The following is a 24,972-nucleotide window of genomic DNA, read 5'->3' as shown; positions in this document are numbered from 1 at the left end:
CTCAGAGCCTATTATGACACGCGCAGCCAGCGTTCCATTGCCACATTCCGTCTACTGCAGGCGGGATACCTGGATGGCTGAATGTCACTGAGAAGCTCACAGAGACCGCCATAAGCAACAGTTTAAAAGAATGCCACAGACTAATCAACCAAACTTTTTGGGTTGGTTCCTCTTTTATAGTCTGCAGGCATTAAATGAAAGAAGTCAGTGTTCCAGCAGAGGGAGACAACGTTTCAGAAAAGGCATTGTAGCAAACCAAAAAAGAAATTTTAAGCGCAGCAGAGTAACCAGCTCACATACCTGTTAGCTCAGGTGAGTTTAAAAGGCTGCTGTTGATAACAAGGGCATTTGCTAAATAGATGGTGTGTGTGCAACAATATACTGAAAGGTCAATTATATTGTGCAGCTTATCTCACCACCTGTAGTTATTTAGGTGAAAGCTCCAAAATGCTTGCCTAATATGTCTGTTTATCCAAAAGGAAGTATAGAGGGAGAGCTAGATAGATAGCATTGCATTACATTACATGGCAATGCAATGCACAGTTGCTGAAGTTGAACCAAAATGAGCTTGTCATCTGGCTTCTGCAACTTTTAACATGAAAAATCCAATGAGGAGAAGAAAAGCAAAGCCAAAGAGTCCATCCCAAAATCCGACAAACAAGCCAAATGAACAAAAAGCATTGAATTCAATTCTTTCTGATTTTAGAAACTGCATTAAAGAAGGGGTGCACCGGTCCTGGAGATACTGCAATACCAGGTCAATGCGTGGAGTGGACAGAGCAAGCTCTTTTTCCATCTCCCTGTTCTAAAAATCCATTTAATATATGGTCCCCAGATAGGGGACGTATCAGATATTAAACTGATAAGAACAGATACTACACTTGATCTTAGCCAAAAGGCCGAGAAGCGATAACCAGAATTGGTTTCCGACTACGGTGCCACCCAAGGATTCTGAAAAGTCCATTTGTGGAGATGGCCACCTGGACTCCCGTTAAGAAGACATGCTGTCAACCTCTAGATCCCTCACATGCCTGCACTTTTCGGCTTGCTGCTGCTGCAATCCACGCGTTTTAGATCTGCATAACTCCACCTCTTTTAGCACAGTACCCTCAACCCCCGGCTGTTCCCACCCGCCTCAACACCGTTGGAAGGGAGGAGAACCAATTAAGGCGGGGGGGGGTGGAACGAGCAGCTGTCTACCCTTAGCAGGAGGGTTGCTGATTAATTACCTCTCCTGCTGCTGCTGCTGCTGCTGGCTGTCCAGCAGCAGACTGAAGGTGGCTGCTGCTGTGCGCAGGTATATAAAGGCTCAGAGCCTATTATGACACGCGCAGCCAGCGTTCCATTGCCACATTCCGTCTACTGCAGGCGGGATACCTGGATGGCTGAATGTCACTGAGAAGCTCACAGAGACCGCCATAAGCAACAGTTTAAAAGAATGCCACAGACTAATCAACCAAACTTTTTGGGTTGGTTTCTCTTTTATAGTCTGCAGGCATTAAATGAAAGAAGTCAGTGTTCCAGCAGAGGGAGACAACGTTTCAGAAAAGGCATTGTAGCAAACCAAAAAAGAAATTTTAAGCGCAGCAGAGTAACCAGCTCACATACCTGTTAGCTCAGGTGAGTTTAAAAGGCTGCTGTTGATAACAAGGGCATTTGCTAAATAGATGGTGTGTGTGCAACAATATACTGAAAGGTCAATTATATTGTGCAGCTTATCTCACCACCTGTAGTTATTTAGGTGAAAGCTCCAAAATGCTTGCCTAATATGTCTGTTTATCCAAAAGGAAGTATAGAGGGAGAGCTAGATAGATAGCATTGCATTACATTACATGGCAATGCAATGCACAGTTGCTGAAGTTGAACCAAAATGAGCTTGTCATCTGGCTTCTGCAACTTTTAACATGAAAAATCCAATGAGGAGAAGAAAAGCAAAGCCAAAGAGTCCATCCCAAAATCCGACAAACAAGCCAAATGAACAAAAAGCATTGAATTCAATTCTTTCTGATTTTAGAAACTGCATTAAAGAAGGGGTGCACCGGTCCTGGAGATACTGCAATACCAGGTCAATGCGTGGAGTGGACAGAGCAAGCTCTTTTTCCATCTCCCTGTTCTAAAAATCAATTTAATATATGGTCCCCACATAGGGGACGTATCAGATATTAAACTGATAAGAACAGATACTACACTTGATCTTAGCCAAAAGGCCTAGAAGCGATATCCAGAATTGGTTTCCGACTACGGTGCCACCCAAGGATTCTGAAAAGTCCATTTGTGGAGATGGCCACCTGGACTCCCGTTAAGAAGACATGCTGTCAACCTCTAGATCCCTCACATGCCTGCACTTTTCGGCTTGCTGCTGCTGCAATCCACGCGTTTTAGATCTGCATAACTCCACCTCTTTTAGCACAGTACCCTCAACCCCCGGCTGTTCCCACCCGCCTCAACACCGTTGGAAGGGAGGAGAACCAATTAAGGCGGGGGGGGGGTGGAACGAGCAGCTGTCTACCCTTAGCAGGAGGGTTGCTGATTAATTACCTCTCCTGCTGCTGCTGCTGCTGCTGGCTGTCCAGCAGCAGACTGAAGGTGGCTGCTGCTGTGCGCAGGTATATAAAGGCTCAGAGCCTATTATGACACGCGCAGCCAGCGTTCCATTGCCACATTCCGTCTACTGCAGGCGGGATACCTGGATGGCTGAATGTCACTGAGAAGCTCACAGAGACCGCCATAAGCAACAGTTTAAAAGAATGCCACAGACTAATCAACCAAACTTTTTGGGTTGGTTTCTCTTTTATAGTCTGCAGGCATTAAATGAAAAAAGTCAGTGTTCCAGCAGAGGGAGACAACGTTTCAGAAAAGGCATTGTAGCAAACCAAAAAAGAAATTTTAAGCGCAGCAGAGTAACCAGCTCACATACCTGTTAGCTCAGGTGAGTTTAAAAGGCTGCTGTTGATAACAAGGGCATTTGCTAAATAGATGGTGTGTGTGCAACAATATACTGAAAGGTCAATTATATTGTGCAGCTTATCTCACCACCTGTAGTTATTTAGGTGAAAGCTCCAAAATGCTTGCCTAATATGTCTGTTTATCCAAAAGGAAGTATAGAGGGAGAGCTAGATAGATAGCATTGCATTACATTACATGGCAATGCAATGCACAGTTGCTGAAGTTGAACCAAAATGAGCTTGTCATCTGGCTTCTGCAACTTTTAACATGAAAAATCCAATGAGGAGAAGAAAAGCAAAGCCAAAGAGTCCATCCCAAAATCCGACAAACAAGCCAAATGAACAAAAAGCATTGAATTCAATTCTTTCTGATTTTAGAAACTGCATTAAAGAAGGGGTGCACCGGTCCTGGAGATACTGCAATACCAGGTCAATGCGTGGAGTGGACAGAGCAAGCTCTTTTTCCATCTCCCTGTTCTAAAAATCCATTTAATATATGGTCCCCAGATAGGGGACGTATCAGATATTAAACTGATAAGAACAGATACTACACTTGATCTTAGCCAAAAGGCCGAGAAGCGATAACCAGAATTGGTTTCCGACTACGGTGCCACCCAAGGATTCTGAAAAGTCCATTTGTGGAGATGGCCACCTGGACTCCCGTTAAGAAGACATGCTGTCAACCTCTAGATCCCTCACATGCCTGCACTTTTCGGCTTGCTGCTGCTGCAATCCACGCGTTTTAGATCTGCATAACTCCACCTCTTTTAGCACAGTACCCTCAACCCCCGGCTGTTCCCACCCGCCTCAACACCGTTGGAAGGGAGGAGAACCAATTAAGGCGGGGGGGGGGGTGGAACGAGCAGCTGTCTACCCTTAGCAGGAGGGTTGCTGATTAATTACCTCTCCTGCTGCTGCTGCTGGCTGTCCAGCAGCAGACTGAAGGTGGCTGCTGCTGTGCGCAGGTATATAAAGGCTCAGAGCCTATTATGACACGCGCAGCCAGCGTTCCATTGCCACATTCCGTCTACTGCAGACGGGATACCTGGATGGCTGAATGTCACTGAGAAGCTCACAGAGACCGCCATAAGCAACAGTTTAAAAGAATGCCACAGACTAATCAACCAAACTTTTTGGGTTGGTTTCTCTTTTATAGTCTGCAGGCATTAAATGAAAGAAGTCAGTGTTCCAGCAGAGGGAGACAACGTTTCAGAAAAGGCATTGTAGCAAACCAAAAAAGAAATTTTAAGCGCAGCAGAGTAACCAGCTCACATACCTGTTAGCTCAGGTGAGTTTAAAAGGCTGCTGTTGATAACAAGGGCATTTGCTAAATAGATGGTGTGTGTGCAACAATATACTGAAAGGTCAATTATATTGTGCAGCTTATCTCACCACCTGTAGTTATTTAGGTGAAAGCTCCAAAATGCTTGCCTAATATGTCTGTTTATCCAAAAGGAAGAATAGAGGGAGAGCTAGATAGATAGCATTGCATTACATTACATGGCAATGCAATGCACAGTTGCTGAAGTTGAACCAAAATGAGCTTGTCATCTGGCTTCTGCAATTTTAACATGAAAAATCCAATGAGGAGAAGAAAAGCAAAGCCAAAGAGTCCATCCCAAAATCCGACAAACAAGCCAAATGAACAAAAAGCATTGAATTCAATTCTTTCTGATTTTAGAAACTGCATTAAAGAAGGGGTGCACCGGTCCTGGAGATACTGCAATACCAGGTCAATGCGTGGAGTGGACAGAGCAAGCTCTTTTTCCATCTCCCTGTTCTAAAAATCCATTTAATATATGGTCCCCAGATAGGGGACGTATCAGATATTAAACTGATAAGAACAGATACTACACTTGATCTTAGCCAAAAGGCCGAGAAGCGATAACCAGAATTGGTTTCCGACTACGGTGCCACCCAAGGATTCTGAAAAGTCCATTTGTGGAGATGGCCACCTGGACTCCCGTTAAGAAGACATGCTGTCAACCTCTAGATCCCTCACATGCCTGCACTTTTCGGCTTGCTGCTGCTGCAATCCACGCGTTTTAGATCTGCATAACTCCACCTCTTTTAGCACAGTACCCTCAACCCCCGGCTGTTCCCACCCGCCTCAACACCGTTGGAAGGGAGGAGAACCAATTAAGGCGGGGGGTGGGGGGGGGGGGTGGAACGAGCAGCTGTCTACCCTTAGCAGGAGGGTTGCTGATTAATTACCTCTCCTGCTGCTGCTGCTGCTGCTGGCTGTCCAGCAGCAGACTGAAGGTGGCTGCTGCTGTGCGCAGGTATATAAAGGCTCAGAGCCTATTATGACACGCGCAGCCAGCGTTCCATTGCCACATTCCGTCTACTGCAGGCGGGATACCTGGATGGCTGAATGTCACTGAGAAGCTCACAGAGACCGCCATAAGCAACAGTTTAAAAGAATGCCACAGACTAATCAACCAAACTTTTTGGGTTGGTTTCTCTTTTATAGTCTGCAGGCATTAAATGAAAGAAGTCAGTGTTCCAGCAGAGGGAGACAACGTTTCAGAAAAGGCATTGTAGCAAACCAAAAAAGAAATTTTAAGCGCAGCAGAGTAACCAGCTCACATACCTGTTAGCTCAGGTGAGTTTAAAAGGCTGCTGTTGATAACAAGGGCATTTGCTAAATAGATGGTGTGTGTGCAACAATATACTGAAAGGTCAATTATATTGTGCAGCTTATCTCACCACCTGTAGTTATTTAGGTGAAAGCTCCAAAATGCTTGACTAATATGTCTGTTTATCCAAAAGGAAGTATAGAGGGAGAGCTAGATAGATAGCATTGCATTACATTACATGGCAATGCAATGCACAGTTGCTGAAGTTGAACCAAAATGAGCTTGTCATCTGGCTTCTGCAACTTTTAACATGAAAAATCCAATGAGGAGAAGAAAAGCAAAGCCAAAGAGTCCATCCCAAAATCCGACAAACAAGCCAAATGAACAAAAAGCATTGAATTCAATTCTTTCTGATTTTAGAAACTGCATTAAAGAAGGGGTGCACCGGTCCTGGAGATACTGCAATACCAGGTCAATGCGTGGAGTGGACAGAGCAAGCTCTTTTTCCATCTCCCTGTTCTAAAAATCCATTTAATATATGGTCCCCAGATAGGGGACGTATCAGATATTAAACTGATAAGAACAGATACTACACTTGATCATAGCCAAAAGGCCGAGAAGCGATAACCAGAATTGGTTTCCGACTACGGTGCCACCCAAGGATTCTGAAAAGTCCATTTGTGGAGATGGCCACCTGGACTCCCGTTAAGAAGACATGCTGTCAACCTCTAGATCCCTCACATGCCTGCACTTTTCGGCTTGCTGCTGCTGCAATCCACGCGTTTTAGATCTGCATAACTCCACCTCTTTTAGCACAGTACCCTCAACCCCCGGCTGTTCCCACCCGCCTCAACACCGTTGGAAGGGAGGAGAACCAATTAAGGCGGGGGGGGGGGTGGAACGAGCAGCTGTCTACCCTTAGCAGGAGGGTTGCTGATTAATTACCTCTCCTGCTGCTGCTGCTGCTGCTGGCTGTCCAGCAGCAGACTGAAGGTGGCTGCTGCTGTGCGCAGGTATATAAAGGCTCAGAGCCTATTATGACACGCGCAGCCAGCGTTCCATTGCCACATTCCGTCTACTGCAGGCGGGATACCTGGATGGCTGAATGTCACTGAGAAGCTCACAGAGACCGCCATAAGCAACAGTTTAAAAGAATGCCACAGACTAATCAACCAAACTTTTTGGGTTGGTTTCTCTTTTATAGTCTGCAGGCATTAAATGAAAGAAGTCAGTGTTCCAGCAGAGGGAGACAACGTTTCAGAAAAGGCATTGTAGCAAACCAAAAAAGAAATTTTAAGCGCAGCAGAGTAACCAGCTCACATACCTGTTAGCTCAGGTGAGTTTAAAAGGCTGCTGTTGATAACAAGGGCATTTGCTAAATAGATGGTGTGTGTGCAACAATATACTGAAAGGTCAATTATATTGTGCAGCTTATCTCACCACCTGTAGTTATTTAGGTGAAAGCTCCAAAATGCTTGCCTAATATGTCTGTTTATCCAAAAGGAAGAATAGAGGGAGAGCTAGATAGATAGCATTGCATTACATTACATGGCAATGCAATGCACAGTTGCTGAAGTTGAACCAAAATGAGCTTGTCATCTGGCTTCTGCAACTTTTAACATGAAAAATCCAATGAGGAGAAGAAAAGCAAAGCCAAAGAGTCCATCCCAAAATCCGACAAACAAGCCAAATGAACAAAAAGCATTGAATTCAATTCTTTCTGATTTTAGAAACTGCATTAAAGAAGGGGTGCACCGGTCCTGGAGATACTGCAATACCAGGTCAATGCGTGGAGTGGACAGAGCAAGCTCTTTTTCCATCTCCCTGTTCTAAAAATCCATTTAATATATGGTCCCCAGATAGGGGACGTATCAGATATTAAACTGATAAGAACAGATCAGGTTTCAACATATTTTATTAAGTGCGTAAAAGATGGTTTACAATCAAAAAACAACAACACAAACAGTACATTATTAAAACACAGAATTCCACCCATAAAAACCCCATATACGATTGGCATCCCTTCTCCCAATACATTTGACATCACTCAAGTAATAAATATACATCTGGCTAAAAGCAATTTTAAGACAATCCTTCACAGAAATAGCATCACGTTTAAAAAGTAAAATATTGCGTGCCTTCCAAAGGGCGTCTTTAAAACAGTTAATCATACACCAACATATACAATACTGTTGAGGGGTCGGACATTTAAAAAGGCCATATAAAACATATTCATGGTTAAAATCTCTTAAACCGCAAGTCCATTTTAAAAGAATCCCAACTTTGTGCCAAAGTTCCTGTGCAAATGGGCAATTCCACATAAGGTGCAAGGTGGTTTCGTCATAAACACATGAGTCTCTGGGGCATTTTGCTCTGGCCACCAGGCCTCTCCTGTGTTGAAACTCTCTGGTGGGGAGGCACTGGTGGACCACCATCCATGCGATATCCTTATGTCCATTTGCTAAGAATTTCCCGAAGACATTCTTCCAAACTTGCTTCGATCTCTCTTCTGAGAAATTTACTATGGGGGTCACATCTTCATTCCTCCTCAGAAAAGATAAAAGCTTCTTGCGGTCTTTAAAAATGTCCATATTAAAATCACCAAGGCTATAAAATCGAACAGTCTTTTCTAAGATTGCTTGGTGTTTGGGGGGGCATAGTAAAACAGGGGAATTCAACGACAACTTAAACCATCTTTTAAAAATCATCCCACAAGTATATTTTAAAAAATAACTTAGCGCACTATTACCATTAAAATGTTTGAAACAAAAGCAGAAATAATTTAAATACAAATAAATATGTAAGTCGGGGACATCCCTTCCGCCGTTCATTTTATTCTTCCTCATTATTTCTCGCCTTAATTTTTCCATTTTGGAGTTCCATAAAAACATAAAGATCATCCTAGTCATTTTTTTAATTAAAACATCAGAGGGGGGGTACACCATAGCTATATACAGTATGAGGGGTAACAACACTGATTTTATAATTAAAACTTTCCCCTCCATTGTTAGGGACCTCAAACCCCAAAATGATATTTTCTTTGACATTTTTTCTATGACATTCTCCCAGCTTTGAGTTCCCACATTCTCCTCGTTAAAAACAACTCCAAGAATTTTTACATTGTCTCGTTTTATAGTGAGCTGCGGGAGTTGGGCGGTGTCCCAGGATCCCAAAGTCAGACATTCAGATTTATTTAAATTAAGTTTAAAACCGGATGCCTGGGAAAAAAAATCAATGCGCAACACCGCCCTCCGGAGGGAAGCAGGGTCCACGCACACAACCGTCACGTCATCCATGTAGCCAAAGACTCTCACATCACTGCCACCTCCGCCAGGAACAGGAACCCCTCTAATCACTTTGTCTTTTCTTATTGCGCTCAGCAGGGGCTCCATGGCGCAGATGAACAGGATGGGCGACAAGGGGCATCCCTGCTTCACTCCGGACTCTAGGGGAACTCCATCTGTTAAAAAGCCATTAAGAGAAATTTGACTAAAACAATTTTTATATAAAATCTTAATACAATTTAAAAGCATATTAGGGATACCCATTCTTTTTAAAACTCTAAAAAGAAATCTATGAGAGACTCTATCGAAAGCTTTTTCAAAATCTAGGGCTAAAAGAGCTACATTTTGACCCCGGTCTCTGGAATACCAAATTACATCCCTTAATACGTTTAAAACCTCTGAAATACTTCTGCCTGGTACACTACATACCTGCTCAGGCTGGATTAGTTTGGCAATGACACTCCTGAGCCGGTCAGCAACCACCTTAGCAAGTACCTTGTAATCAACGTTTAGGAGAGTTATGGGTCTCCAATTCGCTAGAGTACTGCGGTCACCTTTTTTATATATCAAAGACACCACTCCTCTCCTCCACGAAAATGGCAACTGTTCAGAAATAAAAACTTCTTTAAAAAGCATAAAAAGGTCCTCTTTTAAAATGTCCCAAAAAGTAAGGTAAAATTCTACAGGTAGTCCGTCACACCCAGGTGCTTTACCCTTAGAGAAACTTTTAAAAACATAAAATAATTCCTCTAAAACAATATCGCGTTCTAAAAACTCCTGGTCTGTAAAATTTAACTTAAAATCGAGATCATTAAGAGCATCAGATAAAAAGGACTCATCTATACACTTTTTACTAAAAAGATGCTTATAAAAGTTAAAAGTAGCATTCAGCATTCCCTGCATAGATGTTTTACCCTCTAGATTTGTGATCACTTCTCTTTTATCCATGACTTTTTTGAAGAAGAAGCGAGAGCACTTCTCCCCCTCCTCCAAGTGCTGCACTCTAGAGTTAAAAATAATCTCTTTCCCCTTTGTGTCTATGCAGTTCTGGATTTCAGTTTTTAGGCTAGCAATATCATCTCCCACCTCCACCCCTAGCTCTTTGAATTTAAAAAGTGTTTGCAGTTTGGTGTTAAGATCACTAAAACATCTTTTTTTCTCTCTAGCTTTACGTCTCCCTGCTTTTATAAAAAACATTCTGACTTTTTTTTTCAAATTTTCCCACCAGGTTACCATAGGGGCATCAGAAGGTTTTTGTCGCCGCCAGGCTTGATAGGCTTTACCAAAGTCTTGTCGAATCAGAGGGTCCTCCAGCAGGTAAGTACTTAGACGCCAGAGGCCCCTGTTGACCCTCTGTTCATCCCGGTATTCTAGGTGCACCTCCAAGCCCTTATGGTCAGAAAATATATTTGATGTTAAAACACATTTTACAGGGTTAAAATCATCTGATAGGAAAATAAAATCGATCCTGGAAGACACCCCTCTTCCGGACCATGTATAACCAGGGTCCGTCGGCAGAAGTGACCTCCACGCATCGCATAATTTAAAATCAGTTATAAAATCTTTCAATAGATGACATGACTTATCCAATTTGCGTAAAGGGTCACCCCCTGCTCGTTGTTCACTAGCACAAAGACAATTAAAATCACCCCCTACGATCAGGGGAGATGACCCAGTACAGTACAATGGCAATATCCCAAATAAATTAATTCTCTCTTGCTTATCAGGGGAAGCATAAACATTCATTACACGTAGGGTAAAACCATTAAATTTAAAATGCACTAAAACCACTCTGCCTGGTACTATTTCTGTGACAGTATTTATAGTAATATTTCTCCCACGACAGAGGAAGCCCACCCCCGCTGACTTGTTGTCATTGGAGCCAGACCAGATGGAGGGCCCCAGTCTCCAATCTGTCTTGATGTCATTATAATTTAGTGCATGTTGTATCCCGCATTCCTGTAATAAACATATGTCAAAGTCAGTGGTTTCTAAGTACTTAAATAGAGCAGCCCTACGAACTGGGCTCTTTAATGACCTCACATTCAGTGAGACAAGTCTTAATGTGGGCATTCATAGGTCAGGGTGGTGGATCTTCCATGAGGACACCTGACTCAAAGCCCTGTATGTCAAATTGCTCCAGAACATCCGGGCTAGAGGACCCAAACGACTCGATATTCTGTGAGCTGGCGGTTGCCCCCTCGTAGGTCACGGTTCCCAGCCACATTCCAGGAGACGCTGGGGCTTCGACATTCCGTCTCTTTTTCGGGGCAGACTCCACCAGGTCACTGGTGCAGTCCTCCTCTTCCTCCACCTCCTCCAGGGGGAGAGACTGGTCCATCAGGATAAGATCACCAACACAGATTCCCTGATGTTCACCACCTAGAAGCAAAGCCCCCTCATCTGGCTGGCTAATCGCCCTGGAAGATCCTGAGGCCATCGCTGCGTGGTCCCCTGTAGCCAACCGCACAGGGGCACCACCCTCCAGCACAACAGGATCGGTATCGGGAACCATCGACACGGAGGATACCCTCCCAGAAGGAGGACCCCTCCGCTCCGGTCCATGCGAGGTCCGCCCATCGTTAAGGGACTTCGATGCAGGGGCCGCCCCAGAGGGGCCTCCGGCTCCCTGCTCCATCCCAGCCTTCTCGCCCTTCGAACCGCCCTCCGATGCCGGCCCGCCAGTGAAGACCGGCGGGCGCATCGGCTCAGCTGCAGAAGATGCAGCTTCTGCGTAGGTCCTGGTCCTGGTCCTGTTGGGGCATCCTCGGAACATGTGCCCCGCCTCACCACAAAGATTGCATTTCCTCCCAGCGGGACAGTCCTTCATTAAATGTCCGTAACAGCTGCAATTATTGCAGCGGTCTACTTTCCTGCCCGTGCAGGACGTTTGGGTATGACCCATTTGTCCACAGTTCCTGCAACATACCGGCATTCCAGGGTAAAATAAGTAGCCTCTGCTCTTACCGATCACAAATGTTGAGGGAGGGTGTAGCATTCCTCCCACTCCGCTTGGGTCCCTCTTTAGACGGGCCATGTACCTCCTCTTGCCGCACCAGAAGCCGACCGCGTTCTTCACAGTGCCCAGGTATCTCAGATCATCACAATAACGGATAAGGTAGGTCGAGATGTCTGCAGCTTCCACAAAGGGGTTCGGGAAATGCACCACGATAGGGATCTCGTCATAGGCATACAAGAGACAAAAGGTTAGTCCATCCAATTCATCTAAGTAGTTTTTCTCATTTACCTTTTGTACGAGTTGGTGACAGCATCCCTGGCTCTTGAAGGTGATGGTGTAAGTCCCCTTGTACTCATTGTCCTGGAAGCAGAATATGTCTTCCCGCCGAAACTCCAGAACTCCAAGCAGAATCCTATGGCAGATGTAGTCCAAGTTCTTCTCCGTCCTCGATCCTGCTCCAACTTCAATCCTCACGGTGTTCCGCATCCGGGCATCACCCGATGAATATGTGAGCGTTGCCGGCATCCTTCACTCAGGAACGTACCGACTCTTCTCTCTGAAAGGCGCAAGCCTTCATGGGATCCCTTCCCGTTGCTCCCGGACTAATCCTTCCTCCCAATAGCAGCAGGGGGGTTAAGTCCCTCCGAAGAGGAACGATCCCCCCAGGCCGAGAGAAAGGGTACCAAGAGCACCTCACAGGCAAGACCACACAGGTAAACCTGATAGATCGTGCCAAAAGGCCGAGAAGCGATAACCAGAATTGGTTTCCGACTACGGTGCCACCCAAGGATTCTGAAAAGTCCATTTGTGGAGATGGCCACCTGGACTCCCGTTAAGAAGACATGCTGTCAACCTCTAGATCCCTCACATGCCTGCACTTTTCGGCTTGCTGCTGCTGCAATCCACGCGTTTTAGATCTGCATAACTCCACCTCTTTTAGCACAGTACCCTCAACCCCCGGCTGTTCCCACCCGCCTCAACACCGTTGGAAGGGAGGAGAACCAATTAAGGCGGGGGGTGGGGGGGGGGGGTGGAACGAGCAGCTGTCTACCCTTAGCAGGAGGGTTGCTGATTAATTACCTCTCCTGCTGCTGCTGCTGCTGGCTGTCCAGCAGCAGACTGAAGGTGGCTGCTGCTGTGCGCAGGTATATAAAGGCTCAGAGCCTATTATGACACGCGCAGCCAGCGTTCCATTGCCACATTCCGTCTACTGCAGGCGGGATACCTGGATGGCTGAATGTCACTGAGAAGCTCACAGAGACCGCCATAAGCAACAGTTTAAAAGAATGCCACAGACTAATCAACCAAACTTTTTGGGTTGGTTTCTCTTTTATAGTCTGCAGGCATTAAATGAAAGAAGTCAGTGTTCCAGCAGAGGGAGACAACGTTTCAGAAAAGGCATTGTAGCAAACCAAAAAAGAAATTTTAAGCGCAGCAGAGTAACCAGCTCACATACCTGTTAGCTCAGGTGAGTTTAAAAGGCTGCTGTTGATAACAAGGGCATTTGCTAAATAGATGGTGTGTGTGCAACAATATGCTGAAAGGTCAATTATATTGTGCAGCTTATCTCACCACCTGTAGTTATTTAGGTGAAAGCTCCAAAATGCTTGCCTAATATGTCTGTTTATCCAAAAGGAAGTATAGAGGGAGAGCTAGATAGATAGCATTGCATTACATTACATGGCAATGCAATGCACAGTTGCTGAAGTTGAACCAAAATGAGCTTGTCATCTGGCTTCTGCAACTTTTAACATGAAAAATCCAATGAGGAGAAGAAAAGCAAAGCCAAAGAGTCCATCCCAAAATCCGACAAACAAGCCAAATGAACAAAAAGCATTGAATTCAATTCTTTCTGATTTTAGAAACTGCATTAAAGAAGGGGTGCACCGGTCCTGGAGATACTGCAATACCAGGTCAATGCGTGGAGTGGACAGAGCAAGCTCTTTTTCCATCTCCCTGTTCTAAAAATCCATTTAATATATGGTCCCCAGATAGGGGACGTATCAGATATTAAACTGATAAGAACAGATACTACACTTGATCTTAGCCAAAAGGCCGAGAAGCGATAACCAGAATTGGTTTCCGACTACGGTGCCACCCAAGGATTCTGAAAAGTCCATTTGTGGAGATGGCCACCTGGACTCCCGTTAAGAAGACATGCTGTCAACCTCTAGATCCCTCACATGCCTGCACTTTTCGGCTTGCTGCTGCTGCAATCCATGCGTTTTAGATCTGCATAACTCCACCTCTTTTAGCACAGTACCCTCAACCCCCGGCTGTTCCCACCCGCCTCAACACCGTTGGAAGGGAGGAGAACCAATTAAGGCGGGGGGGGGGGGGGTGGAACGAGCAGCTGTCTACCCTTAGCAGGAGGGTTGCTGATTAATTACCTCTCCTGCTGCTGCTGCTGCTGCTGGCTGTCCAGCAGCAGACTGAAGGTGGCTGCTGCTGTGCGCAGGTATATAAAGGCTCAGAGCCTATTATGACACGCGCAGCCAGCGTTCCATTGCCACATTCCGTCTACTGCAGGCGGGATACCTGGATGGCTGAATGTCACTGAGAAGCTCACAGAGACCGCCATAAGCAACAGTTTAAAAGAATGCCACAGACTAATCAACCAAACTTTTTGGGTTGGTTTCTCTTTTATAGTCTGCAGGCATTAAATGAAAGAAATCAGTGTTCCAGCAGAGGGAGACAACGTTTCAGAAAAGGCATTGTAGCAAACCAAAAAAGAAATTTTAAGCGCAGCAGAGTAACCAGCTCACATACCTGTTAGCTCAGGTGAGTTTAAAAGGCTGCTGTTGATAACAAGGGCATTTGCTAAATAGATGGTGTGTGTGCAACAATATACTGAAAGGTCAATTATATTGTGCAGCTTATCTCACCACCTGTAGTTATTTAGGTGAAAGCTCCAAAATGCTTGCCTAATATGTCTGTTTATCCAAAAGGAAGTATAGAGGGAGAGCTAGATAGATAGCATTGCATTACATTACATGGCAATGCAATGCACAGTTGCTGAAGTTGAACCAAAATGAGCTTGTCATCTGGCTTCTGCAACTTTTAACATGAAAAATCCAATGAGGAGAAGAAAAGCAAAGCCAAAGAGTCCATCCCAAAATCCGACAAACAAGCCAAATGAACAAAAAGCATTGAATTCAATTCTTTCTGATTTTAGAAACTGCATTAAAGAAGGGGTGCACCGGTCCTGGAGATACTGCAATACCAGGTCAATGCGTGGAGTGGACAGAGCAAGCTCTTTTTCCATCTCCCTGTTCTAAAAATCCATTTAATATATGGTCCCCAGATAGGGGACGTATCAGATATTAAACTGATAAGAACAGATACTACACTTGATCTTAGCCAAAAGGCCGAGAAGCGATAACCAGAATTGGTTTCCGACTACGGTGCCACCCAAGGATTCTGAAAAGTCCATTTGTGGAGATGGCCACCTGGACTCCCGTTAAGAAGACATGCTGTCAACCTCTAGATCCCTCACATGCCTGCACTTTTCGGCTTGCTGCTGCTGCAATCCACGCGTTTTAGATCTGCATAACTCCACCTCTTTCAGCACAGTACCCTCAACCCCCGGCTGTTCCCACCCGCCTCAACACCGTTGGAAGGGAGGAGAACCAATTAAGGCGGGGGGGGGGGGTGGAACGAGCAGCTGTCTACCCTTAGCAGGAGGGTTGCTGATTAATTACCTCTCCTGCTGCTGCTGCTGCTGCTGGCTGTCCAGCAGCAGACTGAAGGTGGCTGCTGCTGTGCGCAGGTATATAAAGGCTCAGAGCCTATTATGACACGCGCAGCCAGCGTTCCATTGCCACATTCCGTCTACTGCAGGCGGGATACCTGGATGGCTGAATGTCACTGAGAAGCTCACAGAGACCGCCATAAGCAACAGTTTAAAAGAATGCCACAGACTAATCAACCAAACTTTTTGGGTTGGTTTCTCTTTTATAGTCTGCAGGCATTAAATGAAAGAAGTCAGTGTTCCAGCAGAGGGAGACAACGTTTCAGAAAAGGCATTGTAGCAAACCAAAAAAGAAATTTTAAGCGCAGCAGAGTAACCAGCTCACATACCTGTTAGCTCAGGTGAGTTTAAAAGGCTGCTGTTGATAACAAGGGCATTTGCTAAATAGATGGTGTGTGTGCAACAATATACTGAAAGGTCAATTATATTGTGCAGCTTATCTCACCACCTGTAGTTATTTAGGTGAAAGCTCCAAAATGCTTGCCTAATATGTCTGTTTATCCAAAAGAAAGTATAGAGGGAGAGCTAGATAGATAGCATTGCATTACATTACATGGCAATGCAATGCACAGTTGCTGAACTTGAACCAAAATGAGCTTGTCATCTGGCTTCTGCAACTTTTAACATGAAAAATCCAATGAGGAGAAGAAAAGCAAAGCCAAAGAGTCCATCCCAAAATCCGACAAACAAGCCAAATGAACAAAAAGCATTGAATTCAATTCTTTCTGATTTTAGAAACTGCATTAAAGAAGGGGTGCACCGGTCCTGGAGATACTGCAATACCAGGTCAATGCGTGGAGTGGACAGAGCAAGCTCTTTTTCCATCTCCCTGTTCTAAAAATCCATTTAATATATGGTCCCCAGATAGGGGACGTATCAGATATTAAACTGATAAGAACAGATACTACACTTGATCTTAGCCAAAAGGCCGAGAAGCGATAACCAGAATTGGTTTCCGACTACGGTGCCACCCAAGGATTCTGAAAAGTCCATTTGTGGAGATGGCCACCTGGACTCCCGTTAAGAAGACATGCTGTCAACCTCTAGATCCCTCACATGCCTGCACTTTTCGGCTTGCTGCTGCTGCAATCCACGCGTTTTATATCTGCATAACTCCACCTCTTTTAGCACAGTACCCTCAACCCCCGGCTGTTCCCACCCGCCTCAACACCGTTGGAAGGGAGGAGAACCAATTAAGGCGGGGGGGGGGGGTGGAACGAGCAGCTGTCTACCCTTAGCAGGAGGGTTGCTGATTAATTACCTCCCCTGCTGCTGCTGCTGCTGCTGGCTGTCCAGCAGCAGACTGAAGGTGGCTGCTGCTGTGCGCAGGTATATAAAGGCTCAGAGCCTATTATGACACGCGCAGCCAGTGTTCCATTGCCACATTCCGTCTACTGCAGGCGGGATACCTGGATGGCTGAATGTCACTGAGAAGCTCACAGAGACCGCCATAAGCAACAGTTTAAAAGAATGCCACAGACTAATCAACCAAACTTTTTGGGTTGGTTTCTCTTTTATAGTCTGCAGGCATTAAATGAAAGAAGTCAGTGTTCCAGCAGAGGGAGACAACGTTTCAGAAAAGGCATTGTAGCAAACCAAAAAAGAAATTTTAAGCGCAGCAGAGTAACCAGCTCACATACCTGTTAGCTCAGGTGAGTTTAAAAGGCTGCTGTTGATAACAAGGGCATTTGCTAAATAGATGGTGTGTGTGCAACAATATACTGAAAGGTCAATTATATTGTGCAGCTTATCTCACCACCTGTAGTTATTTAGGTGAAAGCTCCAAAATGCTTGCCTAATATGTCTGTTTATCCAAAAGAAAGTATAGAGGGAGAGCTAGATAGATAGCATTGCATTACATTACATGGCAATGCAATGCACAGTTGCTGAACTTGAACCAAAATGAGCTTGTCATCTGGCTTCTGCAACTTTTAACATGAAAAATCCAATGAGGAGAAGAAAAGCAAAGCCAAAGAGTCCATCCCAAAATCCGACAAACAAGCCAAATGAACAAAAAGCATTGAATTCAATTCTTTCTGATTTTAGAAACTGCATTAAAGAAGGGGTGCACCGGTCCTGGAGATACTGCAATACCAGGTCAATGCGTGGAGTGGACAGAGCAAGCTCTTTTTCCATCTCCCTGTTCTAAAAATCCATTTAATATATGGTCCCCAGATAGGGGACGTATCAGATATTAAACTGATAAGAACAGATACTACACTTGATCTTAGCCAAAAGGCCGAGAAGCGATAACCAGAATTGGTTTCCGACTACGGTGCCACCCAAGGATTCTGAAAAGTCCATTTGTGGAGATGGCCACCTGGACTCCCGTTAAGAAGACATGCTGTCAACCTCTAGATCCCTCACATGCCTGCACTTTTCGGCTTGCTGCTGCTGCAATCCACGCGTTTTATATCTGCATAACTCCACCTCTTTTAGCACAGTACCCTCAACCCCCGGCTGTTCCCACCCGCCTCAACACCGTTGGAAGGGAGGAGAACCAATTAAGGCGGGGGGGGGGGGGGGTGGAACGAGCAGCTGTCTACCCTTAGCAGGAGGGTTGCTGATTAATTACCTCTCCTGCTGCTGCTGCTGCTGCTGGCTGTCCAGCAGCAGACTGAAGGTGGCTGCTGCTGTGCGCAGGTATATAAAGGCTCAGAGCCTATTATGACACGCGCAGCCAGCGTTCCATTGCCACATTCCGTCTACTGCAGGCGGGATACCTGGATGGCTGAATGTCACTGAGAAGCTCACAGAGACCGCCATAAGCAACAGTTTAAAAGAATGCCACAGACTAATCAACCAAACTTTTTGGGTTGGTTTCTCTTTTATAGTCTGCAGGCATTAAATGAAAGAAGTCAGTGTTCCAGCAGAGGGAGACAACGTTTCAGAAAAGGCATTGTAGCAAACCAAAAAAGAAATTTTAAGCGCAGCAGAGTAACCAGCTCACATACCTGTTAGCTCAGGTGAGTTTAAAAGGCTGCTGTTGATAACAAGGGCATTTGCTAAATAGATGGTGTGTGTGCAACAATATACTGAAAGGTCAATTATATTGTGCAGCTTATCTCACCACCTGTAGTTATTTAGGTGAAAGCTCCAAAATGCTTGCCTAATATGTCTGTTTATCCAAAAGGAAGTATAGAGGGAGAGCTAGATAGATAGCATTGCATTACATTACATGGCAATGCAATGCACAGTTGCTGAACTTGAACCAAAATGAGCTTGTCATCTGGCTTCTGCAACTTTTAACATGAAAAATCCAATGAGGAGAAGAAAAGCAAAGCCAAAGAGTCCATCCCAAAATCCGACAAACAAGCCAAATGAACAAAAAGCATTGAATTCAATTCTTTCTGATTTTAGAAACTGCATTAAAGAAGGGGTGCACCGGTCCTGGAGATACTGCAATACCAGGTCAATGCGTGGAGTGGACAGAGCAAGCTCTTTTTCCATCTCCCTGTTCTAAAAATCCATTTAATATATGGTCCCCAGATAGGGGACGTATCAGATATTAAACTGATAAGAACAGATACTACACTTGATCTTAGCCAAAAGGCCGAGAAGCGATAACCAGAATTGGTTTCCGACTACGGTGCCACCCAAGGATTCTGAAAAGTCCATTTGTGGAGATGGCCACCTGGACTCCCGTTAAGAAGACATGCTGTCAACCTCTAGATCCCTCACATGCCTGCACTTTTCGGCTTGCTGCTGCTGCAATCCACGCGTTTTAGATCTGCATAACTCCACCTCTTTTAGCACAGTACCCTCAACCCCTGGCTGTTCCCACCCGCCTCAACACCGTTGGAAGGGAGGAGAACCAATTAAGGCGGGGGGGGGGGTGGAACGAGCAGCTGTCTACCCTTAGCAGGAGGGTTGCTGATTAATTACCTCTCCTGCTGCTGCTGCTGCTGCTGGCTGTCCAGCAGCAGACTGAAGGTGGCTGCTGCTGTGCGCAGGTATATAAAGGCTCAGAGCCTATTATGACACGCGCAGCCAGCGTTCCATTGCCACATTCCGTCTACTGCAGGCGGGATACCTGGATGGCTGAATGTCACTGAGAAGCTCACAGAGACCGCCATAAGCAACAGTTTAAAAGAATGCCACAGACTAATCAACCAAACTTTTTGGGTTGGTTCCTCTTTTATAGTCTGCAGGCATTAAATGAAAGAAGTCAGTGTTCCAGCAGAGGGAGACAACGTTTCAGAAAAGGCATTGTAGCAAACCAAAAAAGAAATTTTAAGCGCAGCAGAGTAACCAGCTCACATACCTGTTAGCTCAGGTGAGTTTAAAAGGCTGCTGTTGATAACAAGGGCATTTGCTAAATAGATGGTGTGTGTGCAACAATATACTGAAAGGTCAATTATATTGTGCAGCTTATCTCACCACCTGTAGTTATTTAGGTGAAAGCTCCAAAATGCTTGCCTAATATGTCTGTTTATCCAAAAGGAAGTATAGAGGGAGAGCTAGATAGATAGCATTGCATTACATTACATGGCAATGCAATGCACAGTTGCTGAAGTTGAACCAAAATGAGCTTGTCATCTGGCTTCTGCAACTTTTAACATGAAAAATCCAATGAGGAGAAGAAAAGCAAAGCCAAAGAGTCCATCCCAAAATCCGACAAACAAGCCAAATGAACAAAAAGCATTGAATTCAATTCTTTCTGATTTTAGAAACTGCATTAAAGAAGGGGTGCACCGGTCCTGGAGATACTGCAATACCAGGTCAATGCGTGGAGTGGACAGAGCAAGCTCTTTTTCCATCTCCCTGTTCTAAAAATCCATTTAATATATGGTCCCCAGATAGGGGACGTATCAGATATTAAACTGATAAGAACAGATACTACACTTGATCTTAGCCAAAAGGCCGAGAAGCGATAACCAGAATTGGTTTCCGACTACGGTGCCACCCAAGGATTCTGAAAAGTCCATTTGTGGAGATGGCCACCTGGACTCCCGTTAAGAAGACATGCTGTCAACCTCTAGATCCCTCACATGCCTGCACTTTTCGGCTTGCTGCTGCTGCAATCCACGCGTTTTAGATCTGCATAACTCCACCTCTTTTAGCACAGTACCCTCAACCCCCGGCTGTTCCCACCCGCCTCAACACCGTTGGAAGGGAGGAGAACCAATTAAGGCGGGGGGGGGGGGGGGTGGAACGAGCAGCTGTCTACCCTTAGCAGGAGGGTTGCTGATTAATTACCTCTCCTGCTGCTGCTGCTGCTGCTGGCTGTCCAGCAGCAGACTGAAGGTGGCTGCTGCTGTGCGCAGGTATATAAAGGCTCAGAGCCTATTATGACACGCGCAGCCAGCGTTCCATTGCCACATTCCGTCTACTGCAGGCGGGATACCTGGATGGCTGAATGTCACTGAGAAGCTCACAGAGACCGCCATAAGCAACAGTTTAAAAGAATGCCACAGACTAATCAACCAAACTTTTTGGGTTGGTTTCTCTTTTATAGTCTGCAGGCATTAAATGAAAGAAGTCAGTGTTCCAGCAGAGGGAGACAACGTTTCAGAAAAGGCATTGTAGCAAACCAAAAAAGAAATTTTAAGCGCAGCAGAGTAACCAGCTCACATACCTGTTAGCTCAGGTGAGTTTAAAAGGCTGCTGTTGATAACAAGGGCATTTGCTAAATAGATGGTGTGTGTGCAACAATATACTGAAAGGTCAATTATATTGTGCAGCTTATCTCACCACCTGTAGTTATTTAGGTGAAAGCTCCAAAATGCTTGCCTAATATGTCTGTTTATCCAAAAGGAAGTATAGAGGGAGAGCTAGATAGATAGCATTGCATTACATTACATGGCAATGCAATGCACAGTTGCTGAAGTTGAACCAAAATGAGCTTGTCATCTGGCTTCTGCAACTTTTAACATGAAAAATCCAATGAGGAGAAGAAAAGCAAAGCCAAAGAGTCCATCCCAAAATCCGACAAACAAGCCAAATGAACAAAAAGCATTGAATTCAATTCTTTCTGATTTTAGAAACTGCATTAAAGAAGGGGTGCACCGGTCCTGGAGATACTGCAATACCAGGTCAATGCGTGGAGTGGACAGAGCAAGCTCTTTTTCCATCTCCCTGTTCTAAAAATCCATTTAATATATGGTCCCCAGATAGGGGACGTATCAGATATTAAACTGATAAGAACAGATACTACACTTGATCTTAGCCAAAAGGCCGAGAAGCGATAACCAGAATTGGTTTCCGACTACGGTGCCACCCAAGGATTCTGAAAAGTCCATTTGTGGAGATGGCCACCTGGACTCCCGTTAAGAAGACATGCTGTCAACCTCTAGATCCCTCACATGCCTGCACTTTTCGGCTTGCTGCTGCTGCAATCCACGCGTTTTAGATCTGCATAACTCCACCTCTTTTAGCACAGTACCCTCAACCCCCGGCTGTTCCCACCCGCCTCAACACCGTTGGAAGGGAGGAGAACCAATTAAGGCGGGGGGGGGGGTGGAACGAGCAGCTGTCTACCCTTAGCAGGAGGGTTGCTGATTAATTACCTCTCCTGCTGCTGCTGCTGCTGCTGGCTGTCCAGCAGCAGACTGAAGGTGGCTGCTGCTGTGCGCAGGTATATAAAGGCTCAGAGCCTATTATGACACGCGCAGCCAGCGTTCCATTGCCACATTCCGTCTACTGCAGGCGGGATACCTGGATGGCTGAATGTCACTGAGAAGCTCACAGAGACCGCCATAAGCAACAGTTTAAAAGAATGCCACAGACTAATCAACCAAACTTTTTGGGTTGGTTTCTCTTTTATAGTCTGCAGGCATTAAATGAAAAAAGTCAGTGTTCCAGCAGAGGGAGACAACGTTTCAGAAAAGGCATTGTAGCAAACCAAAAAAGAAATTTTAAGCGCAGCAGAGTAACCAGCTCACATACCTGTTAGCTCAGGTGAGTTTAAAAGGCTGCTGTTGATAACAAGGGCATTTGCTAAATAGATGGTGTGTGTGCAACAATATACTGAAAGGTCAATTATATTGTGCAGCTTATCTCACCACCTGTAGTTATTTAGGTGAAAGCTCCAAAATGCTTGCCTAATATGTCTGTTTATCCAAAAGGAAGTATAGAGGGAGAGCTAGATAGATAGCATTGCATTACATTACATGGCAATGCAATGCACAGTTGCTGAAGTTGAACCAAAATGAGCTTGTCATCTGGCTTCTGCAACTTTTAACATGAAAAATCCAATGAGGAGAAGAAAAGCAAAGCCAAAGAGTCCATCCCAAAATCCGACAAACAAGCCAAATGAACAAAAAGCATTGAATTCAATTCTTTCTGATTTTAGAAACTGCATTAAAGAAGGGGTGCACCGGTCCTGGAGATACTGCAATACCAGGTCAATGCGTGGAGTGGACAGAGCAAGCTCTTTTTCCATCTCCCTGTTCTAAAAATCCATTTAATATATGGTCCCCAGATAGGGGACGTATCAGATATTAAACTGATAAGAACAGATACTACACTTGATCTTAGCCAAAAGGCCGAGAAGCGATAACCAGAATTGGTTTCCGACTACGGTGCCACCCAAGGATTCTGAAAAGTCCATTTGTGGAGATGGCCACCTGGACTCCCGTTAAGAAGACATGCTGTCAACCTCTAGATCCCTCACATGCCTGCACTTTTCGGCTTGCTGCTGCTGCAATCCACGCGTTTTAGATCTGCATAACTCCACCTCTTTTAGCACAGTACCCTCAACCCCCGGCTGTTCCCACCCGCCTCAACACCGTTGGAAGGGAGGAGAACCAATTAAGGCGGGGGGGGGGTGGAACGAGCAGCTGTCTACCCTTAGCAGGAGGGTTGCTGATTAATTACCTCTCCTGCTGCTGCTGCTGCTGCTGGCTGTCCAGCAGCAGACTGAAGGTGGCTGCTGCTGTGCGCAGGTATATAAAGGCTCAGAGCCTATTATGACACGCGCAGCCAGCGTTCCATTGCCACATTCCGTCTACTGCAGGCGGGATACCTGGATGGCTGAATGTCACTGAGAAGCTCACAGAGACCGCCATAAGCAACAGTTTAAAAGAATGCCACAGACTAATCAACCAAACTTTTTGGGTTGGTTTCTCTTTTATAGTCTGCAGGCATTAAATGAAAGAAGTCAGTGTTCAAGCAGAGGGAGACAACGTTTCAGAAAAGGCATTGTAGCAAACCAAAAAAGAAATTTTAAGCGCAGCAGAGTAACCAGCTCACATACCTGTTAGCTCAGGTGAGTTTAAAAGGCTGCTGTTGATAACAAGGGCATTTGCTAAATAGATGGTGTGTGTGCAACAATATACTGAAAGGTCAATTATATTGTGCAGCTTATCTCACCACCTGTAGTTATTTAGGTGAAAGCTCCAAAATGCTTGCCTAATATGTCTGTTTATCCAAAAGGAAGTATAGAGGGAGAGCTAGATAGATAGCATTGCATTACATTACATGGCAATGCAATGCACAGTTGCTGAAGTTGAACCAAAATGAGCTTGTCATCTGGCTTCTGCAACTTTTAACATGAAAAATCCAATGAGGAGAAGAAAAGCAAAGCCAAAGAGTCCATCCCAAAATCCGACAAACAAGCCAAATGAACAAAAAGCATTGAATTCAATTCTTTCTGATTTTAGAAACTGCATTAAAGAAGGGGTGCATCGGTCCTGGAGATACTGCAATACCAGGTCAATGCGTGGAGTGGACAGAGCAAGCTCTTTTTCCATCTCCCTGTTCTAAAAATCCATTTAATATATGGTCCCCAGATAGGGGACGTATCAGATATTAAACTGATAAGAACAGATACTACACTTGATCTTAGCCAAAAGGCCGAGAAGCGATAACCAGAATTGGTTTCCGACTACGGTGCCACCCAAGGATTCTGAAAAGTCCATTTGTGGAGATGGCCACCTGGACTCCCGTTAAGAAGACATGCTGTCAACCTCTAGATCCCTCACATGCCTGCACTTTTCGGCTTGCTGCTGCTGCAATCCACGCGTTTTAGATCTGCATAACTCCACCTCTTTTAGCACAGTACCCTCAACCCCCGGCTGTTCCCACCCGCCTCAACACCGTTGGAAGGGAGGAGAACCAATTAAGGCGGGGGGGGGGGGTGGAACGAGCAGCTGTCTACCCTTAGCAGGAGGGTTGCTGATTAATTACCTCTCCTGCTGCTGCTGCTGCTGCTGGCTGTCCAGCAGCAGACTGAAGGTGGCTGCTGCTGTGCGCAGGTATATAAAGGCTCAGAGCCTATTATGACACGCGCAGCCAGCGTTCCATTGCCACATTCCGTCTACTGCAGGCGGGATACCTGGATGGCTGAATGTCACTGAGAAGCTCACAGAGACCGCCATAAGCAACAGTTTAAAAGAATGCCACAGACTAATCAACCAAACTTTTTGGGTTGGTTTCTCTTTTATAGTCTGCAGGCATTAAATGAAAGAAGTCAGTGTTCCAGCAGAGGGAGACAACGTTTCAGAAAAGGCAT

The 24,972-nt window shown here is 45.2% G+C and overlaps 15 non-coding genes across 15 annotated transcripts; all 15 read right to left on the bottom strand.

Moving 5' to 3' along the window:
- Window positions 1–720: 720 nt before the first annotated feature.
- Window positions 721–911, bottom strand: LOC141238754 (U2 spliceosomal RNA). The gene has a single exon (XR_012304203.1). It is a non-coding gene; the product is annotated as a U2 spliceosomal RNA (small nuclear RNA).
- Window positions 912–2,028: 1,117 nt separating this feature from the next.
- On the bottom strand, window positions 2,029–2,219 carry LOC141238915 (U2 spliceosomal RNA). Its single transcript, XR_012304359.1, has one exon. It is a non-coding gene; the product is annotated as a U2 spliceosomal RNA (small nuclear RNA).
- Window positions 2,220–3,337: 1,118 nt separating this feature from the next.
- Window positions 3,338–3,528, bottom strand: LOC141238753 (U2 spliceosomal RNA). Its single transcript, XR_012304202.1, has one exon. It is a non-coding gene; the product is annotated as a U2 spliceosomal RNA (small nuclear RNA).
- A 1,112-nt stretch (window positions 3,529–4,640) lies between these two features.
- LOC141238752 (U2 spliceosomal RNA) lies at window positions 4,641–4,831 on the bottom strand. The gene has a single exon (XR_012304201.1). It is a non-coding gene; the product is annotated as a U2 spliceosomal RNA (small nuclear RNA).
- Window positions 4,832–5,958: 1,127 nt separating this feature from the next.
- On the bottom strand, window positions 5,959–6,149 carry LOC141238967 (U2 spliceosomal RNA). Its single transcript, XR_012304408.1, has one exon. It is a non-coding gene; the product is annotated as a U2 spliceosomal RNA (small nuclear RNA).
- Window positions 6,150–7,268: 1,119 nt separating this feature from the next.
- Window positions 7,269–7,458, bottom strand: LOC141239040 (U2 spliceosomal RNA). Its single transcript, XR_012304474.1, has one exon. It is a non-coding gene; the product is annotated as a U2 spliceosomal RNA (small nuclear RNA).
- A 6,185-nt stretch (window positions 7,459–13,643) lies between these two features.
- Window positions 13,644–13,834, bottom strand: LOC141238751 (U2 spliceosomal RNA). The gene has a single exon (XR_012304200.1). It is a non-coding gene; the product is annotated as a U2 spliceosomal RNA (small nuclear RNA).
- Window positions 13,835–14,956: 1,122 nt separating this feature from the next.
- Window positions 14,957–15,147, bottom strand: LOC141238749 (U2 spliceosomal RNA). Its single transcript, XR_012304198.1, has one exon. It is a non-coding gene; the product is annotated as a U2 spliceosomal RNA (small nuclear RNA).
- A 1,120-nt stretch (window positions 15,148–16,267) lies between these two features.
- On the bottom strand, window positions 16,268–16,458 carry LOC141238748 (U2 spliceosomal RNA). Its single transcript, XR_012304197.1, has one exon. It is a non-coding gene; the product is annotated as a U2 spliceosomal RNA (small nuclear RNA).
- Window positions 16,459–17,578: 1,120 nt separating this feature from the next.
- LOC141238746 (U2 spliceosomal RNA) lies at window positions 17,579–17,769 on the bottom strand. Its single transcript, XR_012304196.1, has one exon. It is a non-coding gene; the product is annotated as a U2 spliceosomal RNA (small nuclear RNA).
- A 1,123-nt stretch (window positions 17,770–18,892) lies between these two features.
- Window positions 18,893–19,083, bottom strand: LOC141238745 (U2 spliceosomal RNA). The gene has a single exon (XR_012304195.1). It is a non-coding gene; the product is annotated as a U2 spliceosomal RNA (small nuclear RNA).
- Window positions 19,084–20,202: 1,119 nt separating this feature from the next.
- LOC141238744 (U2 spliceosomal RNA) lies at window positions 20,203–20,393 on the bottom strand. Its single transcript, XR_012304194.1, has one exon. It is a non-coding gene; the product is annotated as a U2 spliceosomal RNA (small nuclear RNA).
- Window positions 20,394–21,516: 1,123 nt separating this feature from the next.
- On the bottom strand, window positions 21,517–21,707 carry LOC141238743 (U2 spliceosomal RNA). The gene has a single exon (XR_012304193.1). It is a non-coding gene; the product is annotated as a U2 spliceosomal RNA (small nuclear RNA).
- Window positions 21,708–22,826: 1,119 nt separating this feature from the next.
- LOC141238742 (U2 spliceosomal RNA) lies at window positions 22,827–23,017 on the bottom strand. Its single transcript, XR_012304192.1, has one exon. It is a non-coding gene; the product is annotated as a U2 spliceosomal RNA (small nuclear RNA).
- Window positions 23,018–24,135: 1,118 nt separating this feature from the next.
- On the bottom strand, window positions 24,136–24,326 carry LOC141238905 (U2 spliceosomal RNA). The gene has a single exon (XR_012304350.1). It is a non-coding gene; the product is annotated as a U2 spliceosomal RNA (small nuclear RNA).
- Window positions 24,327–24,972: the final 646 nt, after the last annotated feature.

The sequence above is a fragment of the Phyllobates terribilis genome, unplaced genomic scaffold (assembly GCF_046119375.1).
Source record: "Phyllobates terribilis strain yellow unplaced genomic scaffold, ASM4611937v1 Scaffold_763__1_contigs__length_703860, whole genome shotgun sequence".
Classification (NCBI taxonomy): Eukaryota; Metazoa; Chordata; class Amphibia; order Anura; family Dendrobatidae; genus Phyllobates; species Phyllobates terribilis.
The sequence above is the reverse complement of the archived record's forward strand: the minus strand, read 5'-3'. Positions and strand labels throughout refer to the sequence as shown.